This window comes from Equus asinus, chromosome 14 (genome assembly GCF_041296235.1).
Source record: "Equus asinus isolate D_3611 breed Donkey chromosome 14, EquAss-T2T_v2, whole genome shotgun sequence".
Taxonomy (NCBI): domain Eukaryota; kingdom Metazoa; phylum Chordata; class Mammalia; order Perissodactyla; family Equidae; genus Equus; species Equus asinus.
In genome coordinates this window covers 23477305-23497897 of record NC_091803.1, presented here as the reverse complement: position 1 = coordinate 23497897, position 20593 = coordinate 23477305, and the positions used below count along the sequence as shown (strand labels likewise).

Sequence of the window (20593 nt, the reverse complement as noted above, 5' to 3'; positions counted from 1 at the left end):
TTTTTAAACAAATGTTTTAAAGCTTTTAATATTTTTGACACGCTTCCCCCCCACACATAAATATTCAAGTCTTAAATAAAAGCTTTCTTTTGACCTGGAAGAGGAGGGAAGATTTCTCTGGGGATTTTCAGAGGGCCCCTGGGACTTCTCGGAGAAATTTGCTCTCTTCCTATAAAAAAAAAAATGCTAAACTAATAAGGCTTATTTTATATGTTAATTACATGAGAAGTATTGTCAAATAAATAATAATAAACTTTCTTAAATGATATTATATCAATAAATGTTATTAATATAAATATTTTAAAAATTATCTGATCTATTCTGATTGTCAGCTATAATCCTGGTTATTATCTCAAAATGTTGTATATCACAGACATGGTCAAATGCCTTTGTCAATTACCATTTTTTGAATATTTTGTTATTTATGAACAGTGGCTATTTTACTTTGATATTTTTAAAAATATATTTCATCTTCAGAGAAATTCATGAAAAAGACTCTGACACTCTAGAATACACGTTTCCAATAAACATTCAGATTGTAAAACTAAACTGAATAAAAATTATGGAACTCCAACAGGGAAACTGATGACCTCACAAACTGCTGACAGAAAATTAAGATCAAGAACCAATTACACAGGAAAGAATAAACTGATAGGGATGATTATAATTTTTATGACTTTTTAATTGAGATATTACTGTTTTTAATGTTTTGCTTTTTTTCAGAGTTAAGAAAACTTTTTCTCTATTCTCTTAAAGAACTATGACTTACAGCAATTTATAAACAAAATTAAAACATTTCTCATTTCCTCCCTATCTGAGCCCCCCAAAACACAAAAACTTCTGATAAATAAATATTCTTATTCTTATGACAATATAGTTGTTTGCATAAATCCAATAAGAATCTATTCTTCTTTTAACAGGACACAATTGGAAACACTGGTTATGTTACCAAGGCTTTGACTGGAACATCATGTTTGAAAAAACATACAGGCTTGGATATAATAAAACAGCTTTTGAGGAATGAAGGTTGACATTCTGGAATAAAGCCACTTAGAAATATTGGCCTGATACTGTGTTTATGGATTCTGTAACCTGGTAAGGTTGAACAAAGAATGTTGCTCCCTCTGGCAGATACAAGGAACCTCAATGTTTTGGAGAACCTCATGAAGAGAGGAATTCACCCAAATCTGCAGATACTACAGACAGAATATGATAACAGATCCTTTGCTTGACTTTCCTTGAGAGACCTTTAAAATTCCACCTGAGATTCCTTATAAGATTCCAGCAAAGCAGATTGAAAAGAGCCTATATGATCAATTACTATTCTTGCTATACTTATTTAAATAAATATGCCAAATTTATTAAAACTAGACTTACTTTGGAAACCAGTTAGTCTTAATTTGGCTATGTCTAGTAAAATTGAGGGTAATTTTAGAGAAGAAGATTATGTTTCAATAGAAACTATAATACATATTTATAGATATTAGATTTTAATCTTTCAATTATCTTTGAAATTTTGTTTCACTTCTGTTAACTGGACTGAATCTTGAATTCTTCTAGTCTCCTGAAATATCTGGCTAAAAACCTCCAAACTAACATTTTCAGGGTTCTTTTATTCCCATTACTTTCATTTAGAGTCATTAAAAACTACATCTGCCCTTTTTCCTAAAGCCTTACAAACTGAAGCTGGAAGACCTAATATAAACTTAAAAGAGATTCATGTCTACTGCTGTGTAAGCCACTCAAAAAGCTACCTGAGTGCCCGATGACACCATCAGAGACATTTCAAACTGCAAAAGATGTTTCGACCCTGACTTCTAGGAATCTTGATTGGCTGCCCCCTGGACTCAGAAACTGGTTTATAATTTGCTCCAATCATTAACCTTGTTTTTCTCTTTTTGTTTCTCTAGAAAAACTTCTTATTAAATACCTGGTTACTTACTTACATGATACAGGCCTACTTTCAGGAACCCACCAGCATCACTGCCTTATTAAAAGACTGATTCAATAAGATGAAACAACCTATGCCCCATTTCAGCAGGAAGTAGCTAGATCAGTCACCGCCTCAAATCCCTCAAGATTGAGGGATGGACATAAAATAGGGGGGAGTTGATACCGACCCTGATATCAGTTTCCCCACACTAAACCCAGCATATATGGGGTTAAAACCAAAACACTCATTCCCTTCTTACTCTCTGGCTTCCTGGCTCCAGAATCCACTATCCTCCATGGAGACAGACACTGTCAAGGACAAGCACCTGGACTATCTCCTCCCGCAAAGAGGTACGGATTGGTGGGAAAGCTGCTGACCAGCAAAGTCACAGGCTTCCTCCTCTCTCCAAGTGTCTCAAGGCCAAAGACAGGCTGGTGGGAAAGCTCCGACCAGCAAGGCCATATGCTCCCCCTCCCCTACCTAAGACCCCAAATAAAAACCCTTCCTTTTAGATTTTTGGGGAGTTTGGGATTTCAGCGTTAGCTGCCCTCTCTCCTTGCTCAGCACTGTGCAAAAATAAAATTCCTACTTTCTTCCACCACCCCCGGTGTCAGAGATTGGCTTGCTGGGCAATGGGTGAGTGAACTCACTTCAGGTTCGGTAACAGTGATAGTTGCACATATCTCTGAATATACTAAAAACCACTGAATTGTATACTTTAAATGGGTGAATTGTATGGTATGTGAATTATATCTTAATAAAGCTGTTTAAAACATACAATGTGAGGAGAGCTATGATAATAGGGGCATACGTGGGGTGCTTTGACAGCAAATCAAGGAAAACCAGAAAGGGGCCAGGTCATTCTGGGCTAGGATGGTCAAGGGAGGAGGTTTCAATGAGGCCTTCAAAGTCTGGTGGGAAGGAAGAAGAGATGAGAGGATTTTCAGACAGGGAGAAGACTATGATCTGAGACACAGGTGGGAAGCCTGAAATTGGGTGGCTAACTTTTGAACCCTTGAGGTTGGATTATAGTAAGGGAAGAGATGAAAAAGGAGCAGGAAAGTTCTTGTTTGCATATCACTACTGTGAGCTGGTTTCAGATTTCTTACATGTCTAAAGTTAGCTCTTTGATACTTGGTACTTTGATGAATTCTCTGAGGAACTCCTCTCCTCAGTTACCAGGTGTGGGGCAAATGCACATCTCCTGTAAAATTCTCTCCCCAAAATTCTCTCCTTAAATCCAGTTGCCAACCTTTTTTATACCTTTATGGAATAAGGAGTTAAGACCAAAGTAACCACATTTCAGAAACCTTATAAATTCTGCATTTGGTTTAGTCCAGCGTTTCTCAACCTCAGGGTCACAGACATTTAGGTCTGGGCAATTCTTTGTTGTGAGAGGCTCTCCTGTGATTGTAGGATGTTTAGCAGCATCCCTGGCCTCTAGCCACTAGATGGTTAACACCCTCTCCTTCCACAGTTGAAAACCAAAAATGTCTCCAGACATTTTCCATTGTCAAATTTCCCCTAGGAGTGGTGGTCACAAAATTACCCCAGGTTAAGGACCAAGGACCTAGCCCCCTTGCCACTCAAAGTAGAGACCATGGACCAGCAACATAGGTATTATTTGGGAACTTTTTGGAAATGTAAATTGTCAGGCCCCACCCTAGACCTGCTGAATCAGAATCTGCATTTTAATAAGAAGTGATTTGTATGCTTATTAAAATGAGAAGCCTCGTCTAGCATATCCTATAGAATGCAGCCTCTAATATATTTTGGTGACTCAGGTGAAAGTCACATTTTTAACATAAAAAAACAAGGCCTTATTGACACTGTGTTCATTTGCACTCATTCTTAACTCAGGGTTTGCATTAGAATCTCTGTGATTTTTTTCAAACCACATAGATCTAGGCTCCAGATTTTCTGATTCAATGAATTTAGAATGGGGGTCCAGGGTCTATGAATTTTGAAACCTCTCTCCAGGTGATGTGCTCCCAGTTAAGATCCTCTGATCTAACAGTCCTGGGTACTTTGCTGCCTCTTATCAAATCAATTATTCAAATTGAAAAATCTCTGGAGATAGAGTAATTGAATAAGAAGTGAGCCGTGACCATATTTCAGAAGCACAGGGGAAATGTGGTCATGTCTGGAGGTGGATTCTTCTCTGTGGCCTCCAAACGTGGGGGAGTATGGTCCCTGGAAGTGGCCAGTTGCCAAATTCCCCTCTCTTGCCTGGAGGACCCAGGGAGCTGCTCTTTCTGTCATCACACTCTGCCTTGCACACACGCCTGCTGAAACTCTGACTGCCAGGCTCAGGCATAGCTTTCCTTCCAAGAATACCCAGGCTTGCTTAATTTCCTCTGTCTTCAGAAAAGAATGGTTGGAAAAAGTGACAGGGCAGTGTTTCTTGGAAAGCAATCTGGCCTGCATCAGCATTAATGATTAAAATGTGTCCTCATGTGGCTATTTCCCAACAGACAGCACATTCCTAAGCTATTTTAACTCATCAGTTCAGAAATTCTGGAGTGCCTATTCTCAGTTCTTGAGGCCTGGATCCTTTTTCTTCCAGAGAATCAGACCCAGACATCAGCGACTAGAGGGTTTTGTAAGTCCCATAGAATATCTATCATCTACCTATCCATCTCCCTCTCTCTCTTATCTGCCTGTCATCATCTAAATATAGATAGATAGTTGTAGAGATATACATATTGCAAAGTAATATAATTTTGACTTAGAAAGTTTGGAACAGAGTAAAACTTTTACAATCCTGTTAAAGTTTAGTGGCCAAGACCTTCTTGGGGTTGTCAGAGTAACATAGAAAAGGCCAAGAATAGGCTGCCTTGTGGAATCTTAGGATACTTGACTGGCTTCACTGTGCTTCTCAGGGCTGTGGAAACAGGCCATAGAACATTTCAGGCCGTGTCCAAAGGAATGCACTTTCCCAGAGTCTACAGTCTTCTATTGTCCTGCATAACTTGATTTTTTTTCCCTTCACGAATAAACACACAATTGACTAGTTTCAGTGTGGTGAACATCTGACTTGAAGCTAAAGTTCACCAATTCTAGCCCAGCTAATCATTCCCACTTTTGTTTCAATTGTGTTGTTCATGAGACCTTTGTTTCTTATCACTGAGCAGCACCTTTATTTGTATATTTTCTATTCAATTAAATATTTAAATAATGATATCAATTGCTATACTGATAATGATGACAATTGACTATGCTGAAGTGGGACTTTTGGCAGCTACACAGCACCCCCATGAGTTAGCCTGAAATCATCCTGAGGCGGCTGAGGGATAAAAGTTCAAATTTGGCCTTTTAAAAGTGCATTGGATCTGTCAGCACATAATGTATGAAACATATGAAAGTGTACACTGTTCAAGATTTAAATTTAGCAAAGTTTATGACAGTCTATATATGTTGGACATACCCTTTCCTCAAATCACAGTATCTTCAAAATTCTTGCCTCCAACCCCCTCAAAATTCAGAAACTTACACTCCTATTATTATAACACTCTCTGCCCCATGGTATATAGGGTCATTATCAAGAGAGGCAGAAGTGGTGAAGATTTTTAATATTTCTCTTGAAGTCCCATCTGGTGCTCATATCTTATTTTGGGGGGCTCTTGACATCTTGACATACTCAACACTTGCCAGTTAACTAGGCTTATAACAGCCCTGAGTGATCACCTGAGTAATCTTAATGACAAATATGGTAATTAAATTCTAACCAAAGTTTGGCATCCAAACTTAAAAATAACACAAATGCTTACATTAGATAAATCCTTCATGAAAAAGAGGATAAGAGAAACCACCTCTGATTATCTATCCCAAGCAGAGGTAGTAAAATTCCTACAGAGAAAGGAAACAAAGATTGTCTGCCAGCTGCTGGTCTATGTTAGAGAAGACTCTGTCTAAGGGCACCAGAGGGAGTAGAGTACAATCTAAACTGGGAGCCTGTTAAAGCCAGGTGCCCAGGCTGGCTCACCTGAAATCTATTTGAGAATATCTAATCTATTGAGTCGATCTACTCAAATGCATTAGTTAGGACTCTTGGTTGTGAGTCATAGAAACTGAACTCAAACTAGTTTATGCCTAAAGATGGATTTATTACAAGGAACAGTGGACTCTTGGAACCCATGGATCTCTTGGATTGTGGGTCCCTTGGAACCCATGAGCAAGTAGGCAGTTGAGTCAGAGACTCAAACACTACTAGCTTCTCTGTCTTATCTCTGTGCCTCTCTGAGCTTCACCCTTTTTTCTCAGCAATGCATCTGCCTCCAATCTTCCAGTCCACAAGATCTGAAATATAATTGCAGAAGGTTCCAAAATTTTATATATTTACAACTTTAGATACTGAAAAGAGCCTGTTTCAACTCTTTTTCAGCCTCTGTTTAAAAAAATCTATGAGAAGGCTCTCATTGGATCAGCTTGGGGCAGGTACATTCCCTTGAACCAATTAACTGTGGACGGGGGACAAGGTCACACGATAACCTGGCAGCCTGGAAGCAGGAAGCAAGGAGCAGAGGCAGCAACTAGAAGGTGAGTAATGCCTACCAGTCATTTCTATGGGTGTCCACTGAACCAACAACCCCATCATTTTGTTTGTTTGTTTGTTTTTGCTAAGTAAGATTTGCCCTGAGCTAACATTCATTGTCAATCTTCCTCTTTTTTTTCCCTCTTTTTTCTGTGAGCTGCCACCACAGCATGGCCACTAACAAACAAGTGTTGTAGGTATGTGCCTGAGATCTGAACCTGGGCTGCTGAAGTGGAGCATGCCGAACTTAACCACTAGGACACAGGGGCTGGCTCTTGATGTCTTATTTCGCATTCATTAATCTATGTATGAGTCCAGAGAAGTATACCATGTTCATGGATTGGAAAACTCAATATTGTAAAGATTAATTCTCCCCAAATTGATTTATAGTTAAATATAATCCTTATCAAAATCTCAACATGTTTCTTAATAGATCTTGACAAGCTGATTCTAAATTTATATGCAACTGCAAAGGGCCAAGAATACCCAAGATACAGGCCTGTACCAGAAGCTCTGGTCTATGAAATGACCCCCTTCATAGTCACTCAAATGTGATTTAAAAAAATTAGAAAAAAAGAAAAACAAGCAGAATGCTACACACAGTTTTCACTCAATAAATGCCCATTTGGCCATACAACAGCTCTCAGTTCACTGCCAGAGCAGTGAATCACTCATCAGTTTTAGGTCTGTTTAGAACAGATAGGATAATTGCCAAGAAAGATTTACTGAGAACATATTATGTGTCACCCTACCTAAAGGAAAATTATTTATCTACTCACACACTTCTGACACCAAAATGTGTGGGTTTACCACATCAAGAAGTTCTCCAGTTCTCTGCAGATACCAGTGGGGTGTCCTACAATTTAATTCAATTCTTAAACTAACTACCTGGAGCTAGTGCAGACTCCACAGATTAAGGGCTCAGTCCCACAAGACTATCCCCCATTTGACTCACCACTTGTAAATCTGGGCCTCTTGTACTTCTGATCCACTGGCTATAGATCAGGGCTTCCCACAACCCTGTGCTCAGCTTTGATAATTTGTTAGAATGGCTCGCAGAGCTCAGGAAAACACTTTATTTATGAAGGATATTATAAAGTATACAAAATGAACAGTCAGATGAAGAGATGCATAGTGTGAGATCTAGAAGGGTCCCAAGCCTCTGTCCCAATGGGGTTTGGGACATATCACCCTTCTGGCATGTGAATGTATTCACCCATCCAGAAGCTCTCCAAAACCCTTGGTTTAGGGTTTTTATGGAGATTCTATTACACAGATATGATTGATTAAATCCTTGGCCATTGGTGATTAACTTGATCCAGCCCCTCTTCTCTCCCCAGAGGATGGGAGATGGGGCTAAAATTTCCAAATTTCTGATCACATGGTTGGTTCCTCTGACAACCAGCTCCCAATCTGAAGCTGTCTAGGGGCTCATCAACATAACTCAGTTGTGGCTGAAAGGGGCTTATTACCAACGACAAACGTTGCTCCTCTCACCCTTATCATTTAGGAAATGACAAGGGTTTTAGGAGCTCTGTGCTAGGAAGCTGGGACAAAGACCAAATATATATTTCTTATAATATCACAACATCACATTGGTGACTGCAGCAATGATTTTCAGCATCCTGGTGTTCCAGCATCCCTGTACAGCTATGTTTTAATATGATGAAGGATTTATGGAAAAATATTTGAAGTTATTTCCTCACCTTACCCCAACCAGTGAAGGGTCAGAGCTTTTTACAGAAGCTGGGAATATTTGTGCAAAAATTATCTCATATCTCCAGATGCTCTTTATATTTTAAAATTGCTTTTAAAAAACCAATGTTATTTCATTATTTGTGTTTCATGATTAAACTTATATTTCATCTATTGTACCAAGTTGATTATTTTAAAATAATAATTTATTGAATTAATTTGCTAATAACTTACAGTAGAATTATATAATTAGTGTTGGTATTTTATTTGGTGTTTTATAATATGATTATATATTTTTGTCAACCTATAAAAAATAGAATCCAGTTTAAGAGACAAAGTGTTTATTTGAGATCAAAGAATTGAAACTTGGGGAGCACAGATTCAAGTGGAAACCCAAAGAGTGTCTCACTAGGGAGTAAAATTTGGAGGCTTTTAAAGGCAAAGAAGGGATGTTGTATTACAAAGAATTTTAATTGGAGTTGGAGGCAGAGCTAGTTTTGGCTAAACATTGATTAACTACTGATTCTATTTTCAGAAAGTCCACAATCCCCAGTCTTTCTGATAAGGATGTTCAATCTCCTGCTGACTTCTCAAAGAATTGGTTGTAAAACAATTGCTGTTTTGGCCCAGTCCAACGGTTTGGCCCAGTCCAAGGTTCAAGACAACAAGGCAGTTTCTCTGGAAAGGCAGCTGTGACTCCATTTTAAAATGGCTTGACTAAAGTCAATGTTGACATTACATATGAATCTTTTGGTAATCACAAACCAAAGACTTATAATAAATGCATAAAACATAGGGGCTGGCTCCATGGCCGAGTGGATAAGTTCATGCGCTCTGCTTCAGCGGCCCAGGGCTTCACTGGTTCGGATCCTGGTCACGGACATGGCATCGCTCATCAGGCCATGCTGAGGCAGCATCCCATGTGCCACAACTACAAGGACCCACAACTAAAATATACAACTATGTAGTGGGGGGATTTAGGGAGAAAAAAGCGGAAAGAAAAAATAGTAGATTGGCAACAGTTGTTAGCTCAGGTGCCAATCTTTAAAATAAACAAATAAATAGAAAGGAACCCAAACATAACACTAAAGAAAGCCATCAAATCACAAGGGAACAGAGCAAGAGAAGAAGAAAGGAACAAAGAAGAACTACAAAAACATCCAGAAAAAAAGCAATAAATGGCAATAAGTGAGTATATATCAATAGTCACTTTAAATGTAAATAGACTAAGTGCTCCAATCAAAAGACATAGGGTGGCTGATTGGATTAAAAAAAAACAAGACCCGTATATATTCTGCATACGAGAGACACACTTCAGATGGAAAAACACTCACAAACTGAAAGTGAAGGGATGGAAAAAGATACTCCATGCAAATGACAAAGAAAAGAAAACTGGGGTAGAAATACTTATATCAGACAAGATACACTTAAAAAAACTGTAACAAGAGATAAAGAAGGGCATTATATAATGACAGAGGGAAGAAGCCAACAAGGGACATAACACTTGCAAATATCTATGTACCTGACATAGGAGCACTTAAACACATAAAGCAAATATTAACAGACATAAAAGGAGAAATTGACAGTAACACAATAATAGTAGGAGACCTTAACACTCCACTTACACCAATGGATAGATCATCCAGACAGAAGGATAATAAGGAAACATTGGCCTTAAAGGATACCTTAGACCAGATGGATTTAGTAGATACATACAGAACATTTCATCCAAAAACTGCAGAGTACACATTCTTTTTGAATGCACATAGAACATTCTCCAGGATAGATCACATATTAGGCCACAAAACAAGTCTCAATGAATTTAAGAAGATTGAAATACTACCAAGCATCTTTTCTGACCACACTGGCATGACACCAGAGATCAACTACAAAAAGAAAACTGGAAAAGCCACAAATATGCAGAGATTAAACAAAATGCTACTGAACAACTATTGGGCCAGTGAAGAAATCAAAACAGAAATCATGAAGTACCCAGAGACAAATGAAAATGAAAATACAACATACCAAAATTTATGGGATATAGCAAAAGCGGTACTAAGAGGGAAGTTTATAGTAATAGAGTCCTACCTCAACAAACAAGAAAAATCTCAAATAAACAATTTAACTATACACCTAAAGGAACTAGAAAAAGAAGAACAAATGAAGTCTAAAATTAGTAGAAGGAAGGAAATAATAAAAATCAGAGTGGAAATAAATGAAATAGAGACTTAAAAAACAATAAAAAAGATCAATGAAACTAAGAGCTGGTTCTTTGAAAACATAAAAAAAATTGACTAGACTAGCTAGACTCACAAAGGAAAAAAGAGAGGAGGTTCAAACAAATAAATCAGAAATGAAGGGGAGAAATTACAACAGACACTACAGAAATACAAAGGATTGTAAGAGAATACTATGAAAAGCTATATGCTAACAGAGTGGATAATCTAGAAGAAATGGATAAAATCTTAGAATCATACAACTTTCCAAAACTGAATCAAGAAGAAATAGAGAATCTGAATAGATCAATTACTAGTAAGGAAATCAAAACAGCAATAAAAAAACACCCAAAAAACAAAAGCCCAGGACCAGATGGCTTCCCCAGTGAATTCTACCAAACTTTCAAAGATGATTTAATAACCATCTTTCTCAAGTTCTTCCAAAAAACTGAAGAGGAAGGGATGCTTCCTAACTCATTTTATGAGGTCATCATTACCCTGACACCAAAACCAGACAAGGACAACACAAAAAAGAAAATTACAGACCAATATCACTGATAAACATAGATGAAAAAATCCTCAACAAAATATTAGTCAATCAAGTGCAACAATGCATTAAAAGGATCATACATCATGATCAAGTGGGATTTATTCCAGGGATGCAGGGATGGTTCAACATCTGCAAATCAATCAATGTGATACACCACATTAACAAAATGAAGAATAAAAATCACATAATCACCTCAGTAGATGCAGAGAAATCATTTGACGAGATACAGCATCCATTTATGATAAAAACCCTGAATAAAATGGGTATAGAAGGAAAGTACCTCAATATTATAAAGACCATATATGACAAACCCACAGCTAACATCATACTCAATAGTGGAAAACAAAGCTATCCCTTTGGGAACAGGAACCAGACAAGGATGCCCACTTTCACCACTCTTGTTTAACATAGTATTGGAAATCCTAGCCAGAGCAATTGAACAAAAAATAAACAAATATATACTTGGATTTTTAAAAAAATATTTGAACTTCTAACACTTTATAAAATACTAGTTAATTATACATAAAATGCTAATTATAAATAAATAAGTACTAATTATAAATAAACTGCTAATCCTAATACTAGTATTTTTAGATGGTTTACTTATAAGGGATTGGCTTATGCAATTCTGGGTTCTGGCTAAGCAGCCCAAAGTCCACAAGGAGGCAGGCAGTTAGGAAGGGAAGGTCACAAGTAGGTTGAAGCCCCACGGGCACACGTGCAAGCTTATTCACAAGCACTCAGCAGGGAAGATCCAGAGGGAAGAGAGAACAATTATGTGAATAACAGAGAGAGCTATGCGTGTGCTACAAAATGCCTGCTGCCTTCCTTCCATCTTCTGACTCCCATGAGAGAATATCACTTGTAGCCCACCCTGACTGGAATCATACCAGAAAAGGAATTCTGGGGTCTGTCATTCAGCCCAGCTAAGTTGCCACATCACATGCCCATCACACTAGTCTGAGTGCCAGTTTTGGTAGATAATCCCATGATGTTATATTTATTAGTCTCACCTTATCCTGCACACATCATTGCCAAATTCTGATCACTGGCTTCTGATATGTGTCTCCTGTCATCAGTCTCTCTCCCCTCCATGTGGCCCACCACTCCTTGTCCTTGGGTCCCACCTCAAATCCAGCATGTGTATGCAGTTATGGCCCTCTCTGTCTGTATAAGGCCCAGTTTGTCCCCTTTGTTCAGACTCCTCTATCTCATACTCAGAACTCTAAGCCCCTCAACAACAATACAGAGATTTGTTCTTTCAAAAATAGGGTTCATCACTGCTCACAAATGTTTCTCTTAATCAATGGTTTGTGGTTTGTAAAACTACTTTGATAGTGACTTTCTATATTTGCCTTAGGGGCCTTCACATTCCTTGATGCCTATTGCCTAGAATTGCTGAATTCAGCCCTTCTGGGAGCACTGGGAATATAAAAGCCTTGCATATTCTGCATCTGTATTATGCTCATTGTGAGCATGTAAATATTATACCAGAATGTAAACAAGGCATGGGCTTGCTGCCTTGTTTATTGGGGTTTTTTCAGTGCCTCCACAGGGCCTACTACAGGGTGGGCACTCGTTAAATATGTGTGGAATGAATGAAATCGGCAAGACATTTCCTTTACCTACTCTGGGTCCTTCTGCCCGGAAAACAAATTAAATTCACATGAGACAGAATAACAGGAGAAAATTAAACAAAGCTCTATAACATGTATCCATGGGAGAGGCGCAGGCAAACTGAGCAACTCACCAAAATGGCTGAAGTCACCACCTTAAATATCATCCTCAGCTAAAGACAAAGGAGGATGTGGGGGTGGGGGGAGTCAGTTACAGGAGGTTACCAGAAAAGCACAGTAAACAAGGGTAAGGTTATTATGCAGATTTAAGTCCTTGCCTTCCACATTGATAAGTATTTCTAGAGATAAAGTCACCCCACCTTCTTCCTGGTACAGAGAGGGAGACACCTTTGCAGATGGAGGTTTCCCTTACAAATGTAAATGTCACTTAACAAAGGGTACATAAATTCTACTGTTTAGAGTTTTTTTCCTGCCTGCAGTTTTTTAAAATTTATTTATTTATTTATTTTTTTAAAGATTTTATTTTTTCCTTTTTCTCCCCAAAGCCCCCCGATACATAGTTGTGTATTCTTCGTTGTGGGTTCTTCTAGTTGTGGCATGTGGGACACTGCCTCAGCGTGGTCTGATGAGAAGTGCCATGTCCGCGCCCAGGATTCGAACTGACGAAACACTGGGCCGCCTGCAGCAGATCGCGTGAACTTAACCACTCGGCCACAGGGCCAGCCCCTCCTGTCTGCAGTTTTTAAAAGTAACCAGCCCAAAATAATCCTCAAGACAAAGAGACAGGGGCTACCTCGATGGTGGTGGCGCAGTGGTTAAATGCGCACGTTCCACTTCGGCAGCCTGAAGTTCACTGGTTTGGATCCCGGGCGCTTGGCAAGCCATGTTGTGGTAGGCGTCCAACATATAAAGTAGAGGAGGATGGCCATGGATGTTAGCTCAGGGCCAGCCTTCCTCAGCAAAAAGAGGAGGATTGGCAGCAGATGTTATCTCAGGGCTAATCTTCCTCAAAAAAAAAAAAAAGACGTATCTTGGGGTGGCCAATTCCAGTCCCCCACACATGCACATTTCTGTACAAGTGCCTGTGTACAGTGTGTTAATCTCTGTGTGTAGATGTGTTATGTGTGTGTGTGTGCATTTCTTGTGGTAGGGGAGGACAATAATATTTGGGCAGGCCCAAAACAGCCATCAGGGAGTACTTTAATGACTTCTAACCATCAATATAGAATTCAATCATAGAAATGTGTAGAAAATGAAGATTTGTGCAGAAAGGAAAAGAGCACATGGATACCTTCTGTAGTGGGTTGAATGGTGGCCCCCCAACAGATATGAACTAACCCCCAGAACCTGTGAATATGACCTCATTTGGATAAAGGGTCTTTGCGGATATAATTAAGTGGTTAAGTTCACACACTCCACTTCGGTAGCCTAGAGTTTCACAGGTTCACATCCTGGAGGTGGACCTAGCACTGCTCATCAAGCCATGCTGGGGTGGCGTCCCACATGGTAGAACCAGAAGGATCTACAACTAGAATATACAGCTATGTACTGGAGGTCTTTGGGGAGAGGAAGAAAAAAAAGACTGGCAACAGATGTTAGCTCAGGGCCAATCTTTAAAAAAAAAAAAAGGGAAGAGCACTTAAAAGCAAAGTCTTCAAAACTCCAAAATAGCTTCACTGAAAGTTTCATTGCAAAAAGCTAATGGAACATTAAAGAGATAAGAGGCACATAAAAGAAAAGACTACAACCATAAGCAAAAATCTGCTAAGTTAATGACCTTACAGACATCCCCATATCTACCTTCAAAGGAGAGTCCTTATATATGCCCCTCCTAGAGTTGAGGAGGCTCTGAGGGATTTTCTGGTAAGGGGAAAGAGGAAACTAAAACTAAAAATTAATGAAGTTGGGGCTGACCCCATGGCTGAGTGGTTAAGTTCGTGCACTCCACTGCAGTAGCCCAGGGTTTCACAGGTTCGGTTCCTCGGTGTGGACATGGCACCACTCATCTGGCCATGCTGAGGCAGCGTCCCACATAGCACAACTAGAAGGACCTGCAACTAGAATATACAACTATGTATTTGGGGGCTTTGGGAAGAAGAAGAAGAAAAAAAGATTGGCAAGAGGAGATCTGGTAAAACTTTTATGTCTCAAAGGCCTCCTCTTGGGAACTTTTATCTAGATCATCCTAGATTCCTAAAACTGAAGGAAAAGAAAGGGAGACAAGGCCTTTTTAAAATACAAACTGCTATAAAATCTCCCTTGCCACAATCTCCATAAGATTATTTGTCAAGGGCAAATATAAATCTTGGAAAGTATTCCCCACAAATATTAGTAAAAGAGCTTAGCCACATGAATGGATAAACTTAACCTATTCCCTTCCCCAAACAAAACTTGGATCCAACTGTTCTTTTATAACTAGTGAGTTTTGTATAACTATACCTTATTCATAGTAGTAATTTTAAAACAATAGTTGTGGGATCTCTATGTATGTGTCTGTCTATCTATCTATCTATGTATCTGTCTGTGTATGTGTTGTAAATGTATGGTATTTTTCTACCTCCAGATGGTACTGCTAAAACTGATTTGTAAAAGAGCTCTGTATAGCTGGTTCTAGGTCAAGCACTTGTAAGGACTGGGTATTCTAGATTCTCAGAAATATGAAGACTAATCCAAATGTTTTCAAGTTCACATGATCTAGGATTAATCTTTGGTACATAAAAGCTACCATAAGTTTGTTGACTTAAAAAAGACATGTCTTTAAAGTTACCAACATTGAATATAACAGAGGGGGCCGGTCCTGTGGCCGAGTGGTTAAGTTCACGCACTCTGCTTTGGCAGCCCAGGGTTTTGCCAGCTTGAATCCTGGGTGTGGACATGGCACCACTCGTCAAGCCATGCTGAGGCAGCATCCCACATGCCACAACTAGAAGGACCCACAACTAAAAATACACAACTATGTACTGGGGGGCTTTGGGAGAAAAAAGGAAAAATAAAAAATCTTGAATATAACGCAGATAAACAACATTTATTCCACCTGGGGTTTACTAGTTAAATTCATGTTATCTCTGTTGTAATGTTTGTCAGAAAAAAAAATAACTTAAAATGATGGCTGATTTTGTCTAATGTCCCATGAAATTTTCATGGGTAATCTAAACATAATTATTGAGAGCAAGTGATTTAGATAGACATAAGTAAGATAAAAAGTTTTTAGGTGAACTCTTTAGCATTATATGGTATATGTACTTAAAAAATAGTTTTCCAAATCTCTTTGGTAACTTGAAACTTTAGAATTTTGCTAAGTTAAATTAAGTGATGAAAATTCATTGAATGTCTAGATCATGTCTGAATAAGATAAAATAATGAAACGTTAATTATTAAACATAGCTTTATGGTACTTTTGCCTTCCTATTACAGAGGAACTAAAGATATTTGGATCTATTAGTAAACATGTTCTATTCAACACTGAAAAATTTTCTATGAGAAAGCACATGTTTCTAAAAAGTATTTATAAATCTGACAATTTACAGAATATAGAATGTAAAATAAATATATTTGTACAATATTTTATATTAACATAAATATTAGTAAACATTAAATATGTAAGTATACATGTTAATAAATATATTTATTATAGTTATAAATATTTATTACTATTTATAAATTTATTTTATACTTATTTTAAATTTATTACTATTTATAAATATGTTAAATATAAAAGGCATTTCATAATTATTTACTTATTTTTCACTAGAAATTAACGTTTCTAAAGGTTAAAAAATTCTAATATGAAGATGCATTTTTCTTAAGGGAAATAAGTGTAATTTTGTTTCAGAATGTGAAGAAAAAAATAAGGTCAAACTAAATGTATATAGAAAGCTGGGAAGAGGGAATTTTACCTTGTGTGATCAAGTTGGTTAAAAATTGGATTGTTATTTTAAGGGTTGTGGAACTAGGCTTTAATATCAATAATTGTACTTATGTAAAACTAAATCTTAATTTCCTTTCATCTGTTAAAAAGACAAAGTGTTTTTTGTTTGTTTGTTTGTTTTTAATTTGAATATTTTATTTTTTTCCTTTTTCTCCCCACAGCCCCCTGGTACATAGTTGTATATTCTTTGTTGTGGGTCCTTCTAGTTGTGGCATGTGGGACGCTGCCTCAGTGTGGTTTTGATGAGCAGTGCCATGTCCGCGCCCAGGATTCAAACCAACAAAACACTGCGCCGCCTGCAGTGGAGTGTGCGAACTCAACCACTTGGCCCTGGGGCCAACCCCAAAGTTTTCTTGGACTATCAGGTCTGCTCCTGAGAAGAGAATATAAAAAAAACACAAAGATTTAAGAATAGCCATTCGTTGTCAGACTTTTGCCGTCCTGATGTCCTCATAACATGGCAAAAGTCTGCTCCTGACTCAGAGAAATTAAGATGGGTAAACACTGATTGTAAATGAGATAAACAGCTGGAACTATGGAAAACTCAAGACAGCCACTTGGTTCTTCCAGGCTCCCTTGAAAATCCCATGTTTTGGTTTTTGCATTCCTTTAGCCACCACAGGGAAAGGTATTTTTGTCCCCAGAGCCTTCAGACCTCCTCCTTCTGGATCCCTTGACCACCTGCAGCTGGATTTCATTCAACTGCTACTCTTAGTATGAGTTATCAATATGTACTTATTATTGTACCTATGTTTTCTGGATGGGTTGAAGCTCTCCCTGGCCATAAGGCTGATGCCCTCACAATGGCAAACAAACTGTATGTTTCCCACTTGGGGTATGCTTTCCACAACCTCCAGTGATTGAGGCACACAATTCACTGGGCAAATCTTACAAGCCTTAATGAAAACTTTAAAAACTTCTTGGAATCATCACTGTCCTTATCACCCTCAATTATCAAGAAAGGTTGAGAGAGCTAATTGAAAAACTGGATTCAAGAAGAACAAGGTTAATAATGAGATTAGTTACATTAATAATATGAGAGTGAATGAACTGATGAGGATGATTATAATTTTTATCACTTTGTGCTTAAAATATTGCGGGTTCTTTAATGTTTTTCCAGATTCTTTAAATCTTCTCTTAAGCTATCAACAATCTGGCAAGATATACCTTTGTGAACAAAGAATAAGCATTTACTTTTCCTCCCTACCTGATCCCTCCAGAATTCAGAAACTCTCAGTATTATTACTTTTATGGCAATATAATCATTTACATAAGTTCAATAAGAATCTGTTTTACTTATGACAGCACACAATTGGAAATACTGGTTGTATTACCAAGGCTTTGATGGAAATGTCATATTTGAGAGAGACATGCATAAACTAAGATATGACCAAACAGCTTTAAGGAACTAAAGTTGACCCTATGAAGCCAACAAAGCCCTTTGGAAAACAGCCTGGTACCTTACTTATAGGATTCCTAACAGCCTGCCCAGGTGAGTGAAGAAGGTCACTTCCTAGTGGGTGCCGAGACCTCAAGATATGTTGGGAACCTCAAAAAGAGAGGAATTCACTCAAATCTATGTGTATTGCAGGTGGAATCCGATGGTAAGTATTTGGCTTGGCTTCTTAGCCTTGAGAGGCTATTAACAGTTAAATCTGGAGATTCCTTATTAAAAGTTCCAGCAAAGCAAATTTAAAAGAGCCTATATGGTCAATCTCTATTCCTGCTGTATTTATGTAAGTAATTAAGCCAAGTTTATTGAAACTAGATATTTTGCAAACAAATTAATCTTAATTTGGTTATCTTTGGTTAAAATTAGGGTGATTTTAGAAAGAAACATTATGTTTCAGTAACACAGCTTTGTGGATATTAAATTCTAATGCTGTTTATTGTTTTTTAAGTTTTTATTTTCTGCCTGTAAACCAAACTGGATTCTGAATTCTTCTAGTTTCCTCAAACATCAGGCTACAAATCTCCAAACTAAAGTTTCTAATTTTCTTTCATCTTTTTGACTGGGGATCATTGAGAATTAAAACTGCCCTTCTTCCTGAAGCCTTGCAATGTGAAGCTAGAAGACTTGGTATAAACTTCAGAGAAATCACCACACGATCCCATGTTAAACAATCTTCATGTCTGTCATTATATGAGCCACTCAGAAAGTTTACCTGAACACTGATGACATCATCAGAGATATTTCAAACTATGAAAGATGCTTCAACCCTGACATCTAGAAATCTTGACTAGCTGCCCCCTGGGCTCAGAAATTGGTTTATAATTTGCTCCAACCATTAACCTTTGTTTTTGTTTTATTTCTTATTAAATACCTGATTGCTTGCTTACAATATACAGACCTGACTTTGGGAGCCCACCTGTATCACTACTTTCTAAAATGAGTTTAACTGAACTGATCTATTGTCAGGACTAAGAGACTGGTTCAATGAGATGGAACAGTCTGCCAACTCAACTTCTAGAATCTGAAACTTCTTAGAGAAGCAAGAAATTGTGCCACCCCAAATGTGTCTCTTTAGCACAATGATTATTTTAGGCTGATTATTTCAAGAAACAGAAGACTCAGAAGTTTTTGACTTATTTAGTTGGTACCCTCAGGTATTAGAACTAATGGTTTAGAACTAATCTACAATTCAGAATTAGTGTCTTGCTTGATTCTAGGAATTATTATTATAAGACTCTGCTTCTATTGCTTTTCACAATGCTATAAAAACTCTATGCAAATAATGGTATCCCAATGTTTTGAATTGAATTCTAATACTAATTAAAGGAACTTTACTAACTTTTGTTTCTTTCATAAGACTTGATGACAAGCCTTTCTCTGCTCTGGTGCTGTCTTTGCTCAAATGTTTCCTGGAAGGCTCTAAAGGAAACCACTTTCCCTCCAACATGGTACATGAGAAACCAGGAATAAGCCTTCCTGGTGGTGAGGGACCAATGATGCTTTCCAATATTTCCAGTCAACAATGCTTTCAAATGGTTAATCAACAAAACTTTTGGAGAAAGATCTTGATCAGCAGAGAAAGAAATGAGGGCCTGGCCCAGTGTCCGGGTGGTTAAAGTTCCTCATGCTCTGCTTTGGTGGCCCTGGTTCGCAGGTTCAGATCCCAGGTGCAGACATACTCCACTCAACAGCCACGCCGTGGAGGCATCCCACATAAAAAAAAATGGAGGATTGGCACAGATTTTAGCTCAGGGCTAATCTTCTTCAAGAGAAAAAAAGAGGAGGATTGGCAGTGGATGTTAGCTCAGGGTGAATCTTTCTCAGCAAAAAAAAAAAAAAAAAAAAGAAGAAGAAGAGATGTAAAAAGTGACATAAGTGGAACCATTTTAAAATAGAGCCAGAGCAGCCATTCCAGGGGAACTGCCTTGCTTGTCTTGTTCCTTAAATCTTGGACTAGGCCAAACCTTTGGATTGGGCCAAAATGGCAATTATTTTACAAGTAATTGTTTGAAGTCAGCAGCAAAACGAACATCCTGATCACAAAGACTGATGACTGTGGACTTTCTGAAGACAGAATCAATAGCCAATCAATGTATAACCAAGTAGCTTAGCTTATTAACACTAATAGAAACATTGTTTTCTTTCCTCTTTCAACTCATGTAATTATCCCCTTCCTTTTCTCATAAAAATCCCTTGCTTTCACCCTGTAATCGGGATGCTATTTGGGTTTCTACCTGAATCTGTGCTCCCTGAATTGCAATTCTTTGGTCCCAAATAAACGCTTTGCCCCTTAAACTGGTTTCTGTTTTTGAAGGTTGATAACTGGTGGCCCAGGGTTTTGTCCAACAGCACAGCAAATATTTGTAAGGAGGGAAAAATCAGGCAGGGGGTCTGTCGGGGAGCCTGGCTAGGAGCGCCAGGCCAGGCCTGCAGGGCTGTAACCCTTCCGATTTGTTGGGCCTCTGGAAATAATGCCTCTGGGGCACTCCCCCGCCCCCGGGAATCATCAGGGGTCCAGGGAATAAGGAGGGAAAGGATGGTCCTCTTGCTTCCTACAAACTGGTCCCTCTCCAGAGTATGATCCTGGTGAAGGCCCGGCCCTCCTGGGGCAGCCCTGAAGTGGCTGGTGGCACTGAAGCGGCATGGGGGTGCCTGCCACCCACACCTCAGTGAGCCGCAGCTCAGCTCCCAGCGTGGCGTTCAGACT

The 20593-nt window shown here is 38.4% G+C and overlaps 1 protein-coding gene across 1 annotated transcript in view; it reads left to right on the top strand.

Annotated features, from left to right (window-relative positions):
- Window positions 1-20214, top strand: part of CRCP (CGRP receptor component) — a 137187-nt gene extending 116973 nt beyond the window's left edge. Inside the window, exons 5-7 of the transcript XR_011494172.1 lie at window positions 921-2283; window positions 6318-6472; window positions 17739-20214. The gene's annotated coding sequence lies outside the window, so the exon portion shown is untranslated. The remainder of the gene's footprint in view (window positions 1-920; window positions 2284-6317; window positions 6473-17738) is intronic.
- Window positions 20215-20593: the final 379 nt, after the last annotated feature.